Source organism: Arvicola amphibius, chromosome 5 (genome assembly GCF_903992535.2).
Source record: "Arvicola amphibius chromosome 5, mArvAmp1.2, whole genome shotgun sequence".
Taxonomy (NCBI): domain Eukaryota; kingdom Metazoa; phylum Chordata; class Mammalia; order Rodentia; family Cricetidae; genus Arvicola; species Arvicola amphibius.
In genome coordinates this window covers 5,923,362-5,941,777 of record NC_052051.1, presented here as the reverse complement: position 1 = coordinate 5,941,777, position 18,416 = coordinate 5,923,362, and the positions used below count along the sequence as shown (strand labels likewise).

General features: G+C 52.9%; 1 protein-coding gene across 1 annotated transcript in view; it reads right to left on the bottom strand.

Annotated features, from left to right (window-relative positions):
- Positions 1 to 18,416, bottom strand: part of Bmp7 (bone morphogenetic protein 7) — a 71,677-nt gene that overhangs the window by 27,121 nt on the left and 26,140 nt on the right. The gene's annotated exons all lie outside the window — the stretch shown is intronic.

Below are 18,416 nucleotides of genomic sequence, written 5' to 3'. Positions count from 1 at the left end.
GGCTGTCCTCTGCAAGCTAACAAGCAAATGTGAAGGATATAAAGAACAGGCAGATAGTTCAGTCATCAAAGTGACTGCAGTAAGCATGAGGACCCAAGTTCAAATCTCCAGTACCTATGTACAAAACTGGGTGCTGCAGTACATGGAAGGCAGACAAGCATGAGGACCCAAGTTCAAATCCCCAGTACCTATGTACAAAACTGGGTGTGGCAGTGTGTGGAAGGCAGACAAGTATGAGCACCCAAGTTCAAATCCCCAGTGCCTATGTATGAAACTGGGTGTGGTAGTGTGTGGAAGGCAGACAAGCATGAGGACCCAAGTTCAAATCCCCAGTACCTATGTACAAAACTGGGTGTGGCAGTGTGTGGAAGGCAGACAAGTATGAGCACCCAAGTTCAAATCCCCAGTGCCTATGTACAAAACTGGGTGTGGTAGTGTGTGGAAGGCAGACAAGCATGAGGACCCAAGTTCAAATCCCCAGTACCTATGTACAAAACTGGGCGCTGCAGTACGTGGAAGGTAGACAGGAGAATCCTGGGTTTCCGTCAGTAGCCAACCTAGCTGAACTGATGGGCACCAGGTTCAGTGAGAAGTGCTGTCTCAAATAATAAGGCAGTTTGCTTTCCTGGGGACGACATCTGATTCCAAACTCTGGCCACCAAATACATGTGCATACGCACCCAAGAAACGGACTCATGGGAAGATACACACACACACTCTCTCTCTCTCTCTCTCTTACTCTCACACAAACCCAGCTAGGGGTGGGACTTAGTGCCCCCTCCCCTCTCTATAGTGTATTTTTTTTTCTGGCCAGTGCTTGAACAGATCTTGTGCAAGCTCTCACACCTGCTGTGTGTCTTATCTGCTGCTGCCTTGTTGTGTCTAGGGGACAATGTTTCTTTGCAATCACCTACCACCTCTGGCTCTTACATGCTGCAATGGACGACCCCTGAGCCGTGGTGTGTGTGTGTGACAGAAATGTACCATTTAAGGCTGAGCATCCCATTGTCTCTTATTCTCTAAACCCTGGCCAGCTGTGGGTCTCTGTGTTGAACAGCACCTACTGCAAACAGAAGTTCCTCTGATGAGGGCTGAGAGACGCACTAAGTTACGCTCTATCTTTTTAAATGGATAAAGCCCGAGGGTGATGTACAATACACAGGGCAGCGCCTTGCGGGAATAACTTCCTAAAGTTTGCAGCCCTTACCCAGGAAGCCTGCTTGTGTGTACTCTAGTCTAGAGGGTGGAAAGGGAGCATTCCAAATCTCAATCCTGAAAACATGCATGGCTCTCAAAACCCTGACTGTCGGCTGGGCTGGAGAGAGGGCTCAGTAGTTAAGACCACTGGCTGTTCTTCCAGAGGACTTGGGTTCAATTCCCAGCACCCATGTGGTAGCTCACAACTATCTGTGACTCCAGTTCTAGGGAATCTGACACCCTCACATAGAGTATACACATGCAAAACACTACTGCACATTAAATAAATAAATCTTGAAAAAAACAAAATCCTGACTGTCTGGGCAATACAGTCCCGTGTTCTCGTGGTCTTTCCAGAAAACCCAGAGTGTGACTGGACTCATTTTCTACTTCATGGACATGCATAGTGTGGCCCTGTCTGCCAAGCTCAGGAAAGGCATGGAGCAGATTTCAGGGCATGAGTCCCTGACTGTTGCCACCACTAATGCCTCTTAAAGGAATAGCAAGGACTGGGGAGATGGCTTGGTTGGTAAAGTATTTACCAACACAAACATGAAGACCTGAGTTCCATTCCCAGATTCCATGTAAAAGAGCCAGACATGATTGCACACGCTTGTGATCCCAGCAGTAGGAGGTAGAGGACAGGTCATCCCTGGGCTCACAGCCCAGCCAATCTAGCCTAGCCTACCTGTTCAGTTCCAGGTGACAGACCCTGTCTCGAAAACAAAGTGCAGGTGGCTAAGAACACTTGCTGTTCTCGCAGACATGGGGTTCAGTTCCCAGCACCCACATGGTGTCTCACAACCACCTATAACTCCAGTTCCAGGGGATCCAGTGCCATCTTCTTGCCTCTGAGGGTACTGCATGCATGCAGTGCAAGCAAAAACAATGCATGTAGCACACACACTAACATGCATGTAGTACATACACCAGCATGCGTGCAGTTCACACACCAACATGCGTGTAGTGCACACACCAACATGCATGTAGTGCACACACCAACATGCAGGCAAAACACATAAAATAAAAACAAAGTTTTTAAATGTTTCAATACAAAACAAAACAGTCTTCAGGATATTCTTCAGGACACAGACATATGCTTTCACACACACACCACATACTACACTATTCACACACTCATACACACATTGCACTCACACATAGAAACAGCATCAAGACACAGAAGGTCACCTTCTCCCCTCCAGAAACCCAGGTTTTCCCAGAGTCCTGCTCTGTAAGGTGTGAACCCCAGCTGACCCTGATGCTGGCTCTGCGATGTTAATAATTAACCACCTGACTGTGGACTGCAAACTGCAAGGGCCCCTCCTCCAAAGGAAACCTGTGAACAGCAGAAACCTAACCCTGGAGAAGAGGAAGGAGTGCCCTACACGCGCACACACACACACACACACACACTCGAATACGTGTGCAAGCACACACGAACAAGAAAACCTGTGAACATTGGCAAATGAGAGGAGACACACACACACACACACACACACACATGCTGGGACTCTCAACACACCCTCCCCTGGAAAATTCTACGGCTGTGGAAAGTGGGTATTTTAAATCTCCAGTGTGGGAGGATGGAGAGCCCTGTCTGGGAACTCTGACTATTCCGAGGCTATTTCCAGTCTGCAATCCCCAGGGGCCATCAACCACTCCCCTGGGGATGGCCACATTTCCTCACATCAAGACCACCAAAGCTTACAGAAAGAAAGAGAGAGAGAGAGAGAGAGAGAGAGAGAGAGAGAGAGAGAGAGAGAGAGAGAGAGAGAAAGAAAGAAAGAAAGAAAGAAAGAAAGAAAGAAAGAAAAAGACCCCAGGGGCCTCTGGAAAATCTTCACTGCCAGTGAAGGCCTGTTTTAGAACCCAGTACCCAGCCTTGGGGGACGTGCCGTATTTGACCACTGCCAAGGGGTCCAGCACCCCAGCACCCAGTGTATTAAGGGCTCAGGAAAACCTCGGAATTCCTGCAAAACATCTTAGTTGCAGCTGATGATGGGGAGTGTCTGTGTCATCATGCTGGTGGCTGGACAGGAGGGAGGATCTGGGTGACAGCCATAAAATCTTAAGTGGTGTGATTAAACATTCTCCAAGTCAGGTATGGTGGTGTAGGCCTACAATTCCAACTGTTAGGACAATTACAGACCCAAGGCCAGCCTGGGCAATCTCAAGTCTGCCTCAAAATAAAAATATGGGAAAGCCGGGCGGTGGTGGCTCACGCCTTTAATCCCAGCACTCGGGAGGCAGAGGCAGGCGGATCTCTGAGTTCAAGGCCAGCCTGGTCTACAAGAGCTAGTTCCAGGACAGGCTCTAGAAACTACAGGGAAACCCTGTCTCGAAAAACCAAAAAAAAAAAAAAAAAAAAAAAAAAAAAAAAAAATATGGGAAAGACAGAGACAAAAGGAGACAGATGGGGGATTACAGAAAGAGGGGGTGTAGCTCAGTAAGAGTGCTTACTTAACAGACACCAGGCCCTGAACTCAAGCTTCAGAATTGAGGGGGGTGTCCCCAATATCACAGCCCAAGACACAGTTGTAGCTCCCCCAGGAGCCTTCAGGCACAGCCCACTACCTTCAGAGACCCTCAGGCATAGCTCACCACCTGTAGGGGCCCTTAGCCACAGCTCACCACCTGCAGGGACCCTCAGGCACAGCTTACCACCTGCAGAGACCCTCAGGCATGGCTCACCACCTGCAGAGACCCTCAGGCATGGCTCACCACCTGCAGAGACCCTCAGGCATGGCTCTCCACCTGCAGGGGCCCTCAGGCATGGCTCACCACCTGCAGGGAGCAGACACTTTCTTCAGATTGGAGAGAATGGCCTTTGGAATTCCCCAGGGTCTCTCCAGGAGGCCTGGTTCAGGGCTGTGGCCAGGCACCTGCTCACCTAACCTCTCTGCCTCCTGTGTTGCAGGTCCAAGAGCCATCTCCACAGAGTAGTGGAGAGGACTAGGGATCAGGGTGTCTGCTGGGCCAGTGCCCCAGGCTGTTACAGAAAAACACTTTGAGCAATCTTCACTGAGACAACGACAGCCAGGAATCACACCGCATGTTACAGGAGGTGACAGGCAAGGATGCATCAGGTTCTGGACTGAATGACTCCACCACCAAACAGAAGAAAATGGACTTGAGCTGAGAGGCCAACAGAACAATACACCCTCAGAAGTCCTGAGTGGAGGGCCAAGACCTGAGTGTGCTGTCTTAAATGGCAGAAGGGGTCCAAAGAGAAGACATGGGGAACACCTGAACTGGGGCAATTCTCCAGGAAGGTCCCAAGTCACCACAGAGTCAAGAAAGCAGAGTCAGACGTCAGTCAGCATGCTATGAGAAAGGACACTCCCAGAAGCCAGGAAAGGTTAGGAACCGAGGCCTCCCCAGGAGTCCAATGCAGACATCTGGTGACTTCTTTGGTAATAATTCACCATTTTAGTTTCTGAGATAAAGTCTTTCTGTGAGCCCAGAGCCCTCATGCTCAGGGTTGACCAGCCCAGCTAGCCAGCAAGAGCCCCAGGATCAGCTTGTCTATACCATCCAACACTTGGGTTATAAATTTGCACCACCGTGCCCTGCCTTAAAACAAACAAAAGCAGGGTCTCCCTGTGTAGACCAGGCTGGCCCCAATTCACAGAGCTCCACCTGCCCCGCCTGGCACCCATCGCAAATGCTGGGGTTAAAGGTGTGGCCACTGTTCCCGCAGTTCCTAGCTTTTGTGTATGTGATGAGCATCCAGACTCAGGATGCTTAGGCTGCAAGGACTCTACCCACTGAACCATCTCCTTAGCCATTAAATATGTGGTCCCTTGTTACAGCAACCCTGTCACCATTGGGATGTCTCGCCTCTCCCTCAACCTTATGCCAGTGCCAGAACTGGAGGGACAATGGCAGCCAGAATGGGGTTTGAGGACCAGAGGCAAGGACAGCAATACCCAAATTGAGCAGGCAAAATGCTGACAAAGATCAAGGAAACAGCAAAAGTATAAGACTTCCAAGGGAAGGAGGTTCCCGGGGACACCCCAACAGGACAAGAAGAAAAGAATGAGCAGAGCCAATACAGCCCAGATGGCCGGGACAAGGGTGTCTGCTGGGACAAGTGTGCCTGACAGAGGGAACAGAAGTGTGGAAGGTGTGATCAGAGACCAGTGAGGAGGGTGCAAGCAGCTGTGGCAACAGAGGTGGGCAGGGCCACAGCCTGCAGGCTTCTGGCCACTGTATGTCAGATGCTAAGACCCAGAAAATAGGCAGCACATTGGGTGGCAAAATCTTTGCCAGATCCTCCCTCCCTCTCCCTGCCTTCCACACCATTCCTCTTCTGGACATGATGGGGGTGGGGGGTAGGGAGAAAGAGAGAAGGGGAGAGAACATTGCAGCGGGAGAGAAATCCAGAGAGTGAGCAGAGCATTCGCAGGCAGGCTAGCATGATGTCATGTGGGTAGAGGCCTCATGAGTCAGGAGAGAAGGCCCTTGGCTAGTGTACCTGGAGCCAGCCCAGCAGGCACACTCCAGGCCGCAGGGAGGCCCAGGAGGAAGATCAAAGTCCTGAGGCGAAGTTGGCCCCGCAGGGTCGGGTCGCCAGGCGCCTGGAGCTGCCCACCTCAGGGTTAGGAAATGCAAGGCTCTTCCAACAAGGACACAAACGGCCCTGACGGTGAAGTCAGAGAGGCCCAGCGCTTTTTATAAACCACTCTCTTGAGGCCCTACACGTCCAGGAAGACCAAAATTAAGTCGTTCGGGAGAAAGGTGGAAAAACAGATGAGAAGCCACAACACCTCCTGCCACGGTGTGAGCTGGGGGGCCACCCACCGCCTTCCCATCCAGCCCAGGACTGGCAGGTTGCCCACTGAGGAAGCCCACCAGGCATCCGTGGAGGGCCCGAGACAGCCTACAAAGCAACCAGAAGGCTGTGCTGTTACAGGCAGGGAACGAGGAGCAGCCATTCACCACCAGGGCTTCAGGAGCCTGTCTGCAGGAAGACAGGTTTGAAACTCATCAAGGTCTCCGGAGTTTACCTCATTAGCAGAGGGCCACCGCCCAAAAGGGCCCTGCAGTGAAATAAGACAATGTGTGCCACTGACCCTCAGAGATGCCAAACTGTATGTGCGTAAGTACATTAAAGGCTCCGAAGGGCCTCGGGATGGCTCGATGGCTCGAGGCTCTTGCCACCAAGATGATGACCTGAGTTCCATCCCCAGGACCCCAGAAACAGAGAACTGACTTCTACAAATTGTCCTCTGATCTGTGCGTGTGCACATGCATGCACACACAGACAGACACACAGACAGACACACAGACAGACAGACACACAATACTTATAATGAATATGTATGTATATGTATTTAAAGAATTAAAGAATAAAGAATAACTTTTTTTTCAAATTTACAGATGTCACCACAAATGGATTGGATTCCCCCAATTCCCTGGGGCCTTTACCTACTGATCTGCTCCGAGCAACTTGGAAGCCCACTCTCAAATCCCGAGGTGGTCACCCACACTGACTAAGGAAAGACCCTGGACACCTCCTCCCACCTCCCACAGGAACCCTGGCTGGTGCTCCTCCCCCTCCCCCCCTTGGTGAGATTCACTTAGACGCAGTGCAAGAACTGAGACACACTGTCCACCTAGTGACACATCAAACATCATCACGGTGACACAGCAAGATCTTAGAAGCCCCCCCCCCAGAAACTGTGGGGAGCCCTGTGGAGATTCTGAGTCAGCTCCGTGTCCTCTTGATGGACCCCTGACTGAGGCTGTGGTGCAAAGGTGGAACTTTCCAGACTTTCCCTGGTTGCCCCACTTCCTCCAGCCTCCAGCTCGAGACTGAAATAGGGCAAGGTAACCTCAGACTCCTCATGAACACTCAAGACATCAACTAGTCGACACTGACAGCTTCCCCCGCCGCGTCATCTTTCCAACCTGAAGAAAAAAAGAACCACAGACCGACTCTTTTAAGATTCCAAAACCCAGAGACCAGAAGGGGAGGGGAGCAGGGCACAGCAAGAAATTAAACTTGAAAGCGGCAAAGCAGGGAGCTGCAGACAGAAGCAAGGGACGCCATGCCTGTGGAAGACAGGCTGCTCCCTGCCCTGAGGCCCTCCACTGTGTACGGTGGCCTTTAGGCTGCATCTTACCCTCAGGGACAGAGGAAGTTCACACTGCTCCACGTGAACCACACTGCTCAGTGTGAACTGAGACAGTTGAGAGAGAATGCTCTCTGAACCTTCCTTTGGCAACTCAACACTCTTGTCTGCCCAACCCTAACCACGGGGCATATGCAAATGAAATATTACCACCTATCAAGTAATCAAATTAAGTCAAGAAGACGTGACGTGTGGGTGTACCAAAACCCCCTCAGAGAGCTAAACAGGCAGATCAGCCTGCAAAGTGCTTGTCTTGCAAGCATCAGGACCTGGGCTCAATTCCCCAGCACCCATGTAAAGCTGAAGTGTGTGTCTGTAATCTCAGCACCGAGGAGGCAAGAACAGGCAGATCTCTGGGGTGTGCTGGCTGTCCAGGCTAGCCTACTTGGTGAGCTCCAGACCAGTGAAAAACCAAAACAAAACAAAACACAACACCAAGGTGGGTGGTACCTGTAGTCGCCTTGGCTTCCACATACAAGTGCACACATGCACACCTACACACAAACAAGCAAACACATGGGCATACACAAGATCATAGCAGAGTCAACAGACTCTTGAACTTACAGACATATGAGGCCAACGAATGATGCCCCTGCCTCACCTGGATCATGCAAAGTGGGGGCACCTGGGCCAGTGAGATGGCTCAGCAGGTAAAGGCATTGGTCTCTAAACCTGATGACCAAGTACGAAGACCACAAGATCCTCACTAGTCTAAGGTGCTTGCCACCAAGCATGGTGACCTGAGCTTGATCCCCAGACCCACACAGGAGGAGAGAACTACTCCCAGAGGCCACCAGGAATGCATTTCAGAAATGCAGCAACCAGGGAACGTCTGGAGTGACCTGCCTTTGCACCACCAGCCTCAGACAGGGGACCATCAAGGGGACTGAGCTGACTCGGAATCTCCATAGGACTCCCCACAGTATCTTGGAAGAACCTCCTAGGTCTCGCTGTGTCACTGTGATGTTTGAATGTGTCACTAGACGAACATTGTGGCTCAGTTCTGCACTGCGTCTGAGTGGATCTCACCAAGAGGAAATGAGCAAATAGCCCCCACACCTCTCCCACCTCCAAGCCTATGGTATCAGCCAGCGGCTTAAGTACCCTCACAGCAAGGAAACCGGTGCAGCTTGCAAGGGATAGTCAATAAACTCTTACACTAGACGAACACAAACCTCTACTGCTGTGTTACTGACAGAGTGGGTGTGACCACTCCCAAGCTTAGGATTCTCCACAGCTATGCTAATGGAAGTTTCAGGAAGCAGAGGACCAGAGGAGGAAAGGAAAGGGGACGGCTAAGAAAAATGGTTCCTGCTTAGGTACTGGCTGTGAGTCGAGAGCCAGGCAGACCTTGAACATGCCTCTGAAGCACGCCCTGCTGGCTGCAGTGTGGGACACTCTCTCACCTCCTGTCACGCGTGAGAAAAGGCGGAGTCTGGCCTCCAGCCAAGGACTTGAACGCAAGTGGATTGTCTGAGACGTGGTGCCAGGACCCACATGAAGGTACAAGACAGGAGGCGGGGAAGGAAAGAGCACCTGGGCACCTACAGAGGCCTGAGTGACAGGTGTATCTGGTAGGACCTGGCCAGTGTCCACTGGATACAAGTATCAACAGCTACCAAGACCCAGGAGCCTACAGGCCTGGCCTGATGAGCTGGCTTCCTGCTCGGGAGCCCCACACATCATGAGGCTATGTACAGGGTCCCACGAGTACCAGGCTGAAATCCTCAGGATGTTTTAGCTTGGTTTGTGAGGCAGAGATAAAGCCTGGTGCCCTGTGGCAAGCAGCCAAGGACTCTATCCCCAAGCACATCTCCCGTCCCACTTTGACAGTGTTTGTTTCTTTGTTTAAAGACAGGATCTCACTATGTTATCCTGGCTGGCTTGAAGTCTCTATGTAGAGAAGGCTGGACTTGAACTTGTGGTCATCCTCCTGCCTCTGTTCCTACAGGACTAGGTTTATAGACGGCATCTTCACACATTTGCTTGATCACCTTTCTCTGATCTGTGACCCGCCTTGGAAGCAAGTGCTAACAAGAGTGATTGCCTCTAGATCTTTGTCTAAACAGCTAGGTTGGAATCGAGGGTCTGGATTCTTCTCTCTAATCTGGGTGGATTCAGGCACTGTGGACAGTGGGAGCCATGGGGAGGCAGGCATGGGGAGGCAGGCACGGGCTGAGGAGGAGGTGGGAACGCTGGGAGGGAACTGAGGTACTTCCTGCCCCAAGCATGGCCTGCTCTGGGGGCCTCCCAGGGCTATCCCACTCCGGCACCTAGGTGTTGCGAGACATGGCCGGCATCTCATGTATTGAGGCTGGAGAGGCTACTGCACACCTCCCATCTCCCCATCAGCCTGTCCCAGAAAAAGGTCAAAAGCCCCCAGCACTAAAGCTAGGAGCTCTGCTTGAAATGATGCCTATGGAGGTGGGAGCATTCCAGAAAGAGGATTCAACTTTGCCTCTGAATCCCCTGCAGGAGAGCGGACCACAGCTGGGGACCCCGAACAGAACCACCCTCCCCTGCATCTCCCAGCCGCCCCACCCCACTCTTCTCCTAGTAACAAGCCCTCATTTCAGGGTCTGGGAAGGTAGGTTTTAGGAGGTTGCTGTGGGCCAGACTCAGATCTTTGGCACTGGGGAGGCAGAGACAAGAGGGCCCCGGGGGCTTCCTGGTGAGTAGGTCCAGCAAAACAGCAGACTCAGTGAAAGACCCTGTCTCAAAAATGAAAGTGGAGAATGGTTGAGGGAGATAGCTGATGTCAACCTCTACTTTGTACACGCGCGCGCGCGCACGCGCGCGCCGGTCATCTCACCATTGGCCCTGGAGACACCTTGACCTGAGACAAGGGGCCAAGCAGGCTTCCCTTGCTGGCAGCTTCCCTTGATCCACAGTGGCTGCTCCCCTTTCATGCAGCTGCACTGAGGAATTGTGGGAAGGAGTGCTGTGATCCATTAGTCATGCCTGCCTCGGTTCCCACAGGGAGACTAGAGCAGAGTGTGCTAGAACAGAGGCCAAATGTCAGCTTTTCTTCCATTCCTGCAGCAGCAAAAGCAAAGCCAAGAAGGAAGATGGTACTGACGGGGTGACAGTAGGAAGACAGTGGGAGAAACCAGAGTTTGACAAAGCCTTGAGAGTTCGTCTTCTGACAAGAATATGAGACAGCAGAGGCCTTTGTGGAAATAGCCGACTTCTTAGAAACCACACTTCCGGGGGCACCTGTTTCCCCTACCCTCGCCAAGTCAGCATCTGAGAAGGTATTTGTTATCCCAGCTACAGATGACCGCTTACAACCAAACTGAAAAACATTAATTCCCTTTGTTTCCTGCCAAGAAGGCTAAAGCAATTATAGGCCCTGATATGAAACACATATGTTAATACATTTGGAAAAATCGATTTCTATAGGGGAACAGGGGTCCCAATCCAAGAACAGAGTGTTTTTGGAATTAAAGCATCTGATCAAGTTATCCAGACAGGCTGGATCCTAAAGCCCACTGTCCCCAGATGTATTCCAGCATCAGGAACCCAGGACCCCGGCACACGCTGCCATTGCTTCCTCACTGGCCACGAGAGTCCACCGACCCTTGGACACCCGGCGGCCCCCTGGCTCTGTATAATATAATTACAATCATCACAGCAAAGTTTGCAGAGAATCGAAAGCAGTATAATTACAGGCAATTTTCACTTTTTGGAAATGGAGCTCAGATGCTGAGGTAAGATTGGTAACAAGGCAGTGAGGAGAGCAGAATGTGCCGGGGTGGACCGAGCAAAGGCGCTGTTGGCACTCATACGTGTGGCAGGTACCCGTGGGCATGTCCTCGTGGTGGCGCGACACCGCCATACAAGAAGCCTTTGCCCTGCTGAGAGTGGTCAGACCTTTCCTGCAGCCAGGCATCCCGAGTGCCTACTGTGTGGCTCAGACTTCACTTCCACCAGCAGTCTCTGTAGCCGGGCCATCCTCACAGCCTCTGGGGCTACCCCATCGGAATTCACTCACTGCTCAAGGAGGCTCTGCCAGGTCAGCAGGCTGCCAACCTCACAGTCACGAAACTGGGGATGGCTACAGGTGGCAACCTGGATGTCCTCACAATAATGCTAGGACAAGCTAGGAAAGTGGTTTGTCCTCTCTACCTCAGTTTCCCTGGTGGGAATCCAATTGACCGACCACCCAGTTCATAGAATTGGATAAAGAGAATGGACAAATTGCCCTCATCTGTCATGGCTACTCAGGAGGACAGCTATCACTTCTGCAGAGACACATCACAGGAGGCGGAGGACTGTGTCTCAAACTTGCCCGGATCTACCCAGCAGTAGGAAAGAGCCCTCCCCATGCCACAGGTCTGCAATGATGCTGGCTCTGGCTAGCGACTGACTCCATGTGGTTCAGAAGGTATCCAAGAAAATGAGAGCCCCCCCCCGTAAGCCCCCTGCTGAGCCCCTACAGGACCCTATCACAAGTACCCCACAGACACGCCCTGTTACCACTGACACCCAATTGATGCCCAGCCAGTCCCCAAGAAGCCAGACTGTGGAAGAGAGATGGAAGGAAGGAAAAGACACACAGTACAGATCAAAACAGCCATCAAAGCCCACCAGCTGGCCTCAGACCACAGGACAGGAAGCCAGTGGACATTTGGCTCCAGGACACAGGACAGGACCAGCTGACTGCCTTTCCAGAACTAACTAGATTGGACACAGTGGCTTGCTGTCCTGCCCTGCTGGGTGGTATTGAATGCAAGCTTTTTCCAGAATGATCCTTGCAAATTACTGAGGGGGCCCTGAGGGGAACCAAGCAGTACCAAGGACTGACTGTACCTTGTCCAAGGCTCAGGGCTGGGGTCTGGAGTGGCTCCCTGAGAAAGGGGCAGAGGCGCCCAGGTGGTCCTAACCCAGGCTCTTCATGCCCCCCATGGTCTTCCAGGACAACGATCACCAGCTACAGCCCACAACTAAGGCAGCTCAGCCCCTCGCTAATGCCCTGTGACTGAGAGGTCTGGCAAGAGGTGGAAGTAAGAAAACACAAAAGCCTATGCATAGGCCAATAGGAGCAGGGAGAAGCCAGAAGCTTCCGGAAGGGTCCCCACTCACTCTCAGCTAGTCCCTTCCCCATGCCAGAGAAATGGACAGAGTTGGAACATTAATGGGGCTCTGTCCTGTGAGAAGAGGAATGCTGCAAGCAAACAGGCCATTTGCTAGACAGGACTGAAGCAGGGGTGACCCCTGTTCTACTTATTGACAGGGGATTCAACCAAGACAGGGCCATAAGGGATGGCAGCCACCTGCTTAGAGCCACATGGGCTATCTCGCGAAATGCCAACATCCAGCTCAACCCACCCACAGTGGTAGTTTTAACAGACCCTGGTCAGCCTACCCAATGCATAGCCACGGCTGAGACTCTCACTGCAGCCCAGAATGCAGGTGGGGGTATCTCAGAAACCTGGGTCAGGTGAGCCACCCCACCTCTGAAGCAGTCTGCGGAAGAGGGGTAACACTGAAAAGGCCCGTTGTGGAGGTGGAGTACTCACTACGACACTGCAAAGAGAGAATACTAAAATGGGACACGCCCCAGTACTCTGGTGCTGTCTCTGCACTGTGCCCGTAACCTCTGCCTAAACCTGGATATAGGAAAACCCTCCCAGAGTCTGGATGCCAAGTCCTGAGCCTGCAACCAAAGTGATGGCTCCCTTAGAGCCCACACAGAGAACAGGTGAGGCAAGGTGCCACGCCAGGGCCACCTGGAGGACACTGGTGGGGGCTGGGAGGTAAGCTGTAGAGACCAGAGGTCCTTTTTCTCTTGCCCTCAGCTCCCACAAGCTTTTCCAAACCCCTGTGGTCCTCCATGTGTATCCTGAGGTAGAGCGGCTCAGCCTGTCCTGGTGTGGGTAAAAGGCCATGCTCTACCTGCTCACACTGGACTTGAGGGGGGAAAGGCAGCTGAGCTGCCTCAGAGGTTGGCTGCAGTGGGCTGCAGGACAGGTGTGTACCTGTTCATATAGCAGGGGCACCCTGGACTGGACACCAAGAGCCTGTTCTGGGGAGGCTGCTGTCCCCACCCAGGGGCACTTAGGAGCAAGCAGGGCTGGACTGAGTTCAGAAGGGAGCTGGTAAGTCACCCCTTTGGCCTCCTCTACCCTGAATCTCTCTCTGGAGGGACAGGCAGAAACAGCCCCTTCTCCCTCATAGTGACTCAGGCCATGGTTGATCCAAGTCCTGGCATTGTAGAGACTGAGGTCACCCTCCTGGCAGCCGAAGACCCTGTAATGGAGCAGGGGACATTTTTCATCCAGCTGCAGACAACATCTTGACCTTGGTGGTGACAGGGCCTGGCCTCCTGGGGCTCCTGGTGCAAGCATAGCCCTCCAGTACAGGAGGAGCACACCCGGGCGCCCCCAGCAAGAGCACAGGTTGAGGATGGGCCTAATGTGACCCCTAGCCTGAGGATGGAACCAACAGAGCAGAAGCAAATTCAGGTCCTGAAAGCTAGCTAGTCCAGCCTCAGGCCCAAGGTCCAGGAAGTAACACTAAGCTCCTGATCCTCCCCATCAACCCCAGCAAAGCCTTCAGAACCAAGCCACCACCCTCAGGCCCACCTCTGAACCCTGGCTCTCCCACAGCTGGCCAAGGGTGGCATACCTCTCCTGCCTTTCCAGCTGCCTGGGGCTTGAGGCAGGGACAGGCCATGGAAGGCCTCCAACTCCAAGAGATCAAGAGGACTTGGTGGGAAGTGACTCCCACAGGGGAGAGATGCGGAGGCCAGCCCACAGCTGGCTAATCCCAGCACCCCCGGAGTGTCTCTGGAGCTTGGCTGAGCCTGCCAGAGAGCCAGATGTCCCAGGCCTGAACAGCTGGGTAGCTGGTGGCAGCACAGTTATGTTCTCCATCTCAAAGCCCAGAGCCCAGGGAGTGGAAGGACTTGTGGAGGGGCAGGCACTGGGCTCCTCGGAGGACTGGGCAAGGAGGAGGCTCTAATGGAAGACGTACAGTGGGAGACATGCCAAAGAGCATACATCTCTACCCAGCTCAGGCCTGTGTCCCCAGGCATATTCTTAGGCTTAAAGAATTTGAGTATTCAGAAGCTGAAGCCCAGAGAGGGTGGTTCTGCCAAAGGCTGAAGCTCTCAGCTCTGCTATGGCCTCTCTCCCTCCTACAATGATTACTGAGCGCTTAGTGGATGCTTACTGCATGGAAGACAGTCCCTAAAATCCTCCCCCGCACTCCGGCAGGGAAACTCCACAGCCCATTCCTTTCCAGAGGAGGAAACTGAGGCTCCAAGCTCATGACCTTCCCAGTATGATAGCAGGATTTGAATCCGGGTTCTCAGAGCTGGATTAGCCATTCCCGTGCCTCAGAGAAGCACCTACATTCAAAAGTGACCCAGAAAACAGACTTAAAGCTAAAGCTTTTTAACGCCTGGAGAAGGGCCACATGGCTTCTGTCCGTAGAACTCAGGAATATTTAGTAGCCTAATAGTCCCGCCTTCCTGCTGTCAATCAACTCTGCTCCCTCCAGGCCAGTCACTTCCACCTGCTCTGTGTCCCCTCCTCTGCCTAGCAAGGGCTCCCCTGCCCCCAGAAGCAGGCCCTCAGCACCTACCACCCCACCACCTTCCCCAGCAACTCCAAGCCCTTCCCTTCGCTCTTCGCTTGCTCCCGAATTCACATCTCCTCATCATCCTGTGATGACTAACTTGTACCCCAAAACAGGGGAGATTCCAGTCCTAATCCACAGATCTGTCAATGGAACCGACCTCATTCAGAACCAGTGTTTCTGTAGACATATGCAGACACGCTCAGAGCAGAGTGGAGTGGACCCTCTCCTGCTGGAGGAGATGCCGCAGGAGGGAACCCAGGTGAAAGCAGCTGGGGTCATGCAGAGCGGAGGCTGAGTCTGAAAGCACCAGCAGCTGGCAGCCGCCTCAGGACACTTCAAGAACACATTCGCATATAGGCGCACGTACACACATACCACACACACACACACACACACACACACACACGCAGGTTTCAGAGGAGCCAGGCCCCACTGAGTCTAACTCTGAAGTTCCAGCCTGCAGGGAATTCCAGTCCTAAGGTTCTGGGCCAGCCACCCTGTTTGTGGGACGTCATTATAGTGGCATCCTGGGAACTCGGATGCATCCCAACCAGAGCTTTACATGGCAGTCAGGCGCACACAGCCCCCCATTTATTCCCACTATCTGACCTCTGGTAATGGTACCAGGCATATGTGCACACAAACATCGCTGACAAGTCACAGCGCTCATCGTTTCGTCAGTGGTGTGGCCTTGACTTCCACGAACACCGTCTGGCAGGGCTTATGGGTCTCTGGTCCTCCATCACCTTCCAACACGGGATACAGAAGGTATGCACAGGCACGGGCCAGAGACGCTCCCTTCTCTGGAAAAGCAGCATGAAAAGTTGTGGTATCAGGAAGCCAGTTTTGCACAGGTAAGAGGTGACCTGCAGACCAGTGGCCCTCAGCCACCAGGAGGGCACATGTTCCCGCAGGGAGAGATAGGAGAAGAGGGTGTGTATGGCCATCCCAGGTGGGCTAGGCAGGACTCAGTAGCTGCCACTACATTCCCAAAGTTGGACCTCTCGATGAGGCATTCTGAGAGGCAGGTTTGGAGAACAGCCAAGAGCCCAGGGCACAGGTGGCGGCCCCACTCGTTGGCAAATAACCGCTGGGTATGTGCCTTCTTTAAGCCATCAACCTTCAAGAAAGATCAAACACGTGGTCTGGCTAAGGGTCTCTATGGCCTGGGGTGGGTGGCTCAGTGGTAGAGCACTTGCCCAGTTCACATGAAAACCTGGATTTGATTCCAAGTGGCTCTGTAAACAGAGTCCCTGGAGTGACGATATTCCCAAGTACACAGCACGTGCTTGGAACTCCAGAAAATGGGCCATGTCATCTGAATGAGGCCAGGCCTGGGGACCAAGGTAAGACCCACAGGACACCTGAGTGTCTAGGAAGATTCGAAGCCAATCTGCATGACTGCCTTCTGCCCCCAGGCACCCCAGCTCTGGCCTCATCCTGCCCTCTCGTTTACTGCCGACCTCTAGAACAAGAAAGTCATGCAGGGTAGAGCTTGGTGCAGGGCAGTGGGGCTGTAAACATAAATTAAAGCCATACCATGACGCCATCTGCCACCCATCAGAGGGACAAAGATCAAAACAGTTTGGCAAGAGGCTTTCCTGAGTGCATGGGGACCAGCCTTCTCCTCCCTGGCTGGTGGAGGAAGCCCAGCGACATTTGGGAAGGTGGTGTGTGGGTGTGCGGGTGCATGGGTATGCAGGTGTGTGGGTGTGCGTGTGAGCACATACACACATGTATACAACTCAGCCACAGTTCTAGAACTTCAGGCAGACATGCTTCTGAAGAGACAACAGGTCTGGAAGGTGGCTTGTCAGGGAGAGGCTTACCTCAAAAGCATGAGGACCTGATTTTGATCTCCCAGAACCCGGGTTAAGAAAAAGCCAGAGGGTGGGAGGCAAGACGGCTCAGTGGGTAAAGGTGCTTGCCGCCAAGGCTGACCACTTGAGCTTGATCCCTGTCACCCACGCGACAAGAGAGAATGGACATCTTCCAGTTGTCCCTGAGAGCCACCCACAGCACTGCCCACAGCAGCAGAGCGTGCTGTGAACGTCCACAGAAGCAGCTACTTCACACTCGTGGGCAAGAGACATATGAGACCCTCAGCGCAACACAGTCTATCCTGTGGAACTGTGTGGGTCTGAAAGACTCAGGACAGGAGGTGTTGAGCAAATTGCCCCACCTAGAAGCAGGAGACAGTGGACGGTGGGTTCCTCCATGGAAAGAGAAACCGAGCTGAAGAGGCCCCCTGGGGAAGGGACTGAGGACTCAGTGGTGAGAGGAAGCCTAAACCCCAGTCGCCTCTGCTTCTCTCTTCGGCTTTATTCTGTCTGTCCATCTGAAACTTTTTTTTTCCTTCCTTGTTGCATTGAGGACAGAACCCAAGGCCTTGTGGGCTCTAGGCAAGCCCTCTACCGCTGAGCTACATCCCCAGACCTTATTTCACCTTTCAGTGTGAGACAGGGCGTCACCAAGACATCCTAATTCTCCTGGGTAGCTGGCTGAGCAGCACCAGACTCAGTTCAAAACTAAACTATTACCAGAGAGTTCTTCAGAAGCTTGCTCTTCAGTTCCCAAAGCTGGGCGGGGTTCCCGTGGATGGGCCGGGTCCCCGTGGCTGGGCCGGGTCCCCGTGGCTGGGCCGAGTCCCCGTGGCTGGCCTTCTCGGCGCTCTTAGGACACTTGGATTGTGCCCATTTCACAGACTCCTTACTTCCGAGTGCTAGTGTCTATCTGAAGTGACACATGGGTGTGAGCCACCAGAGACACACCACAGAAGTTGTGTCCTTAGCCACCAAGATGAGCTGCCCGACAGCAGTGCCTGGACCAGGCTTCCCTCATCCCTGTTCCCATCATAGCCAAAGAATCTCCCACTAAGTTCTGTGCCACCATGTCTGTGGGGACGACAGAAGTTCACAGCCTCAGAACACAAAAGCCTGGCCACAAAGAAAGGCAAGCTCAACTGCAAAGTAACTTTGGGATGTACGTGAGGGGCAGCCCCCCCCCCCATCATCTCTGAGCTCTTTACTTTTCTCAGGGCCCCAGAAGTGCTTTCGAAACAAGCTTTTGGTCCCTGACCTAGCAACTCTTGGACAGCCAAGAGTTCTCCAGCTGTTTGCTTTGGTTTGTTTGTTTTTGTTTTTGTTTTTTCTCCCTCCCCACCCCCGCTCCCCTTAGAGCATTTGATTATAAATGGTCATTTTTATTGGTGGTCTGACATCACACTGGGCTCAGAGCGGTGAGCGGAAGGACCATCAACACCAGCCCTCCCTCCCCTCCCCCTCAACACACCACCAAACCTACATTCATGTAGGCCTGTCTAGGGAGGCACAGCCCCGGGCTCCAGGCTTCCTGGTCTCCTGCTATCCCTGACCAAGTCTGCATAGGGTCATAGTTCGAAAGAACATGCACACATCATACACTTTAAGACAGCCATCTGGTGTAGGGCCCAATAGTGGAAGCCACCAGGACTGTTCCTGGCCCCACCCTCTG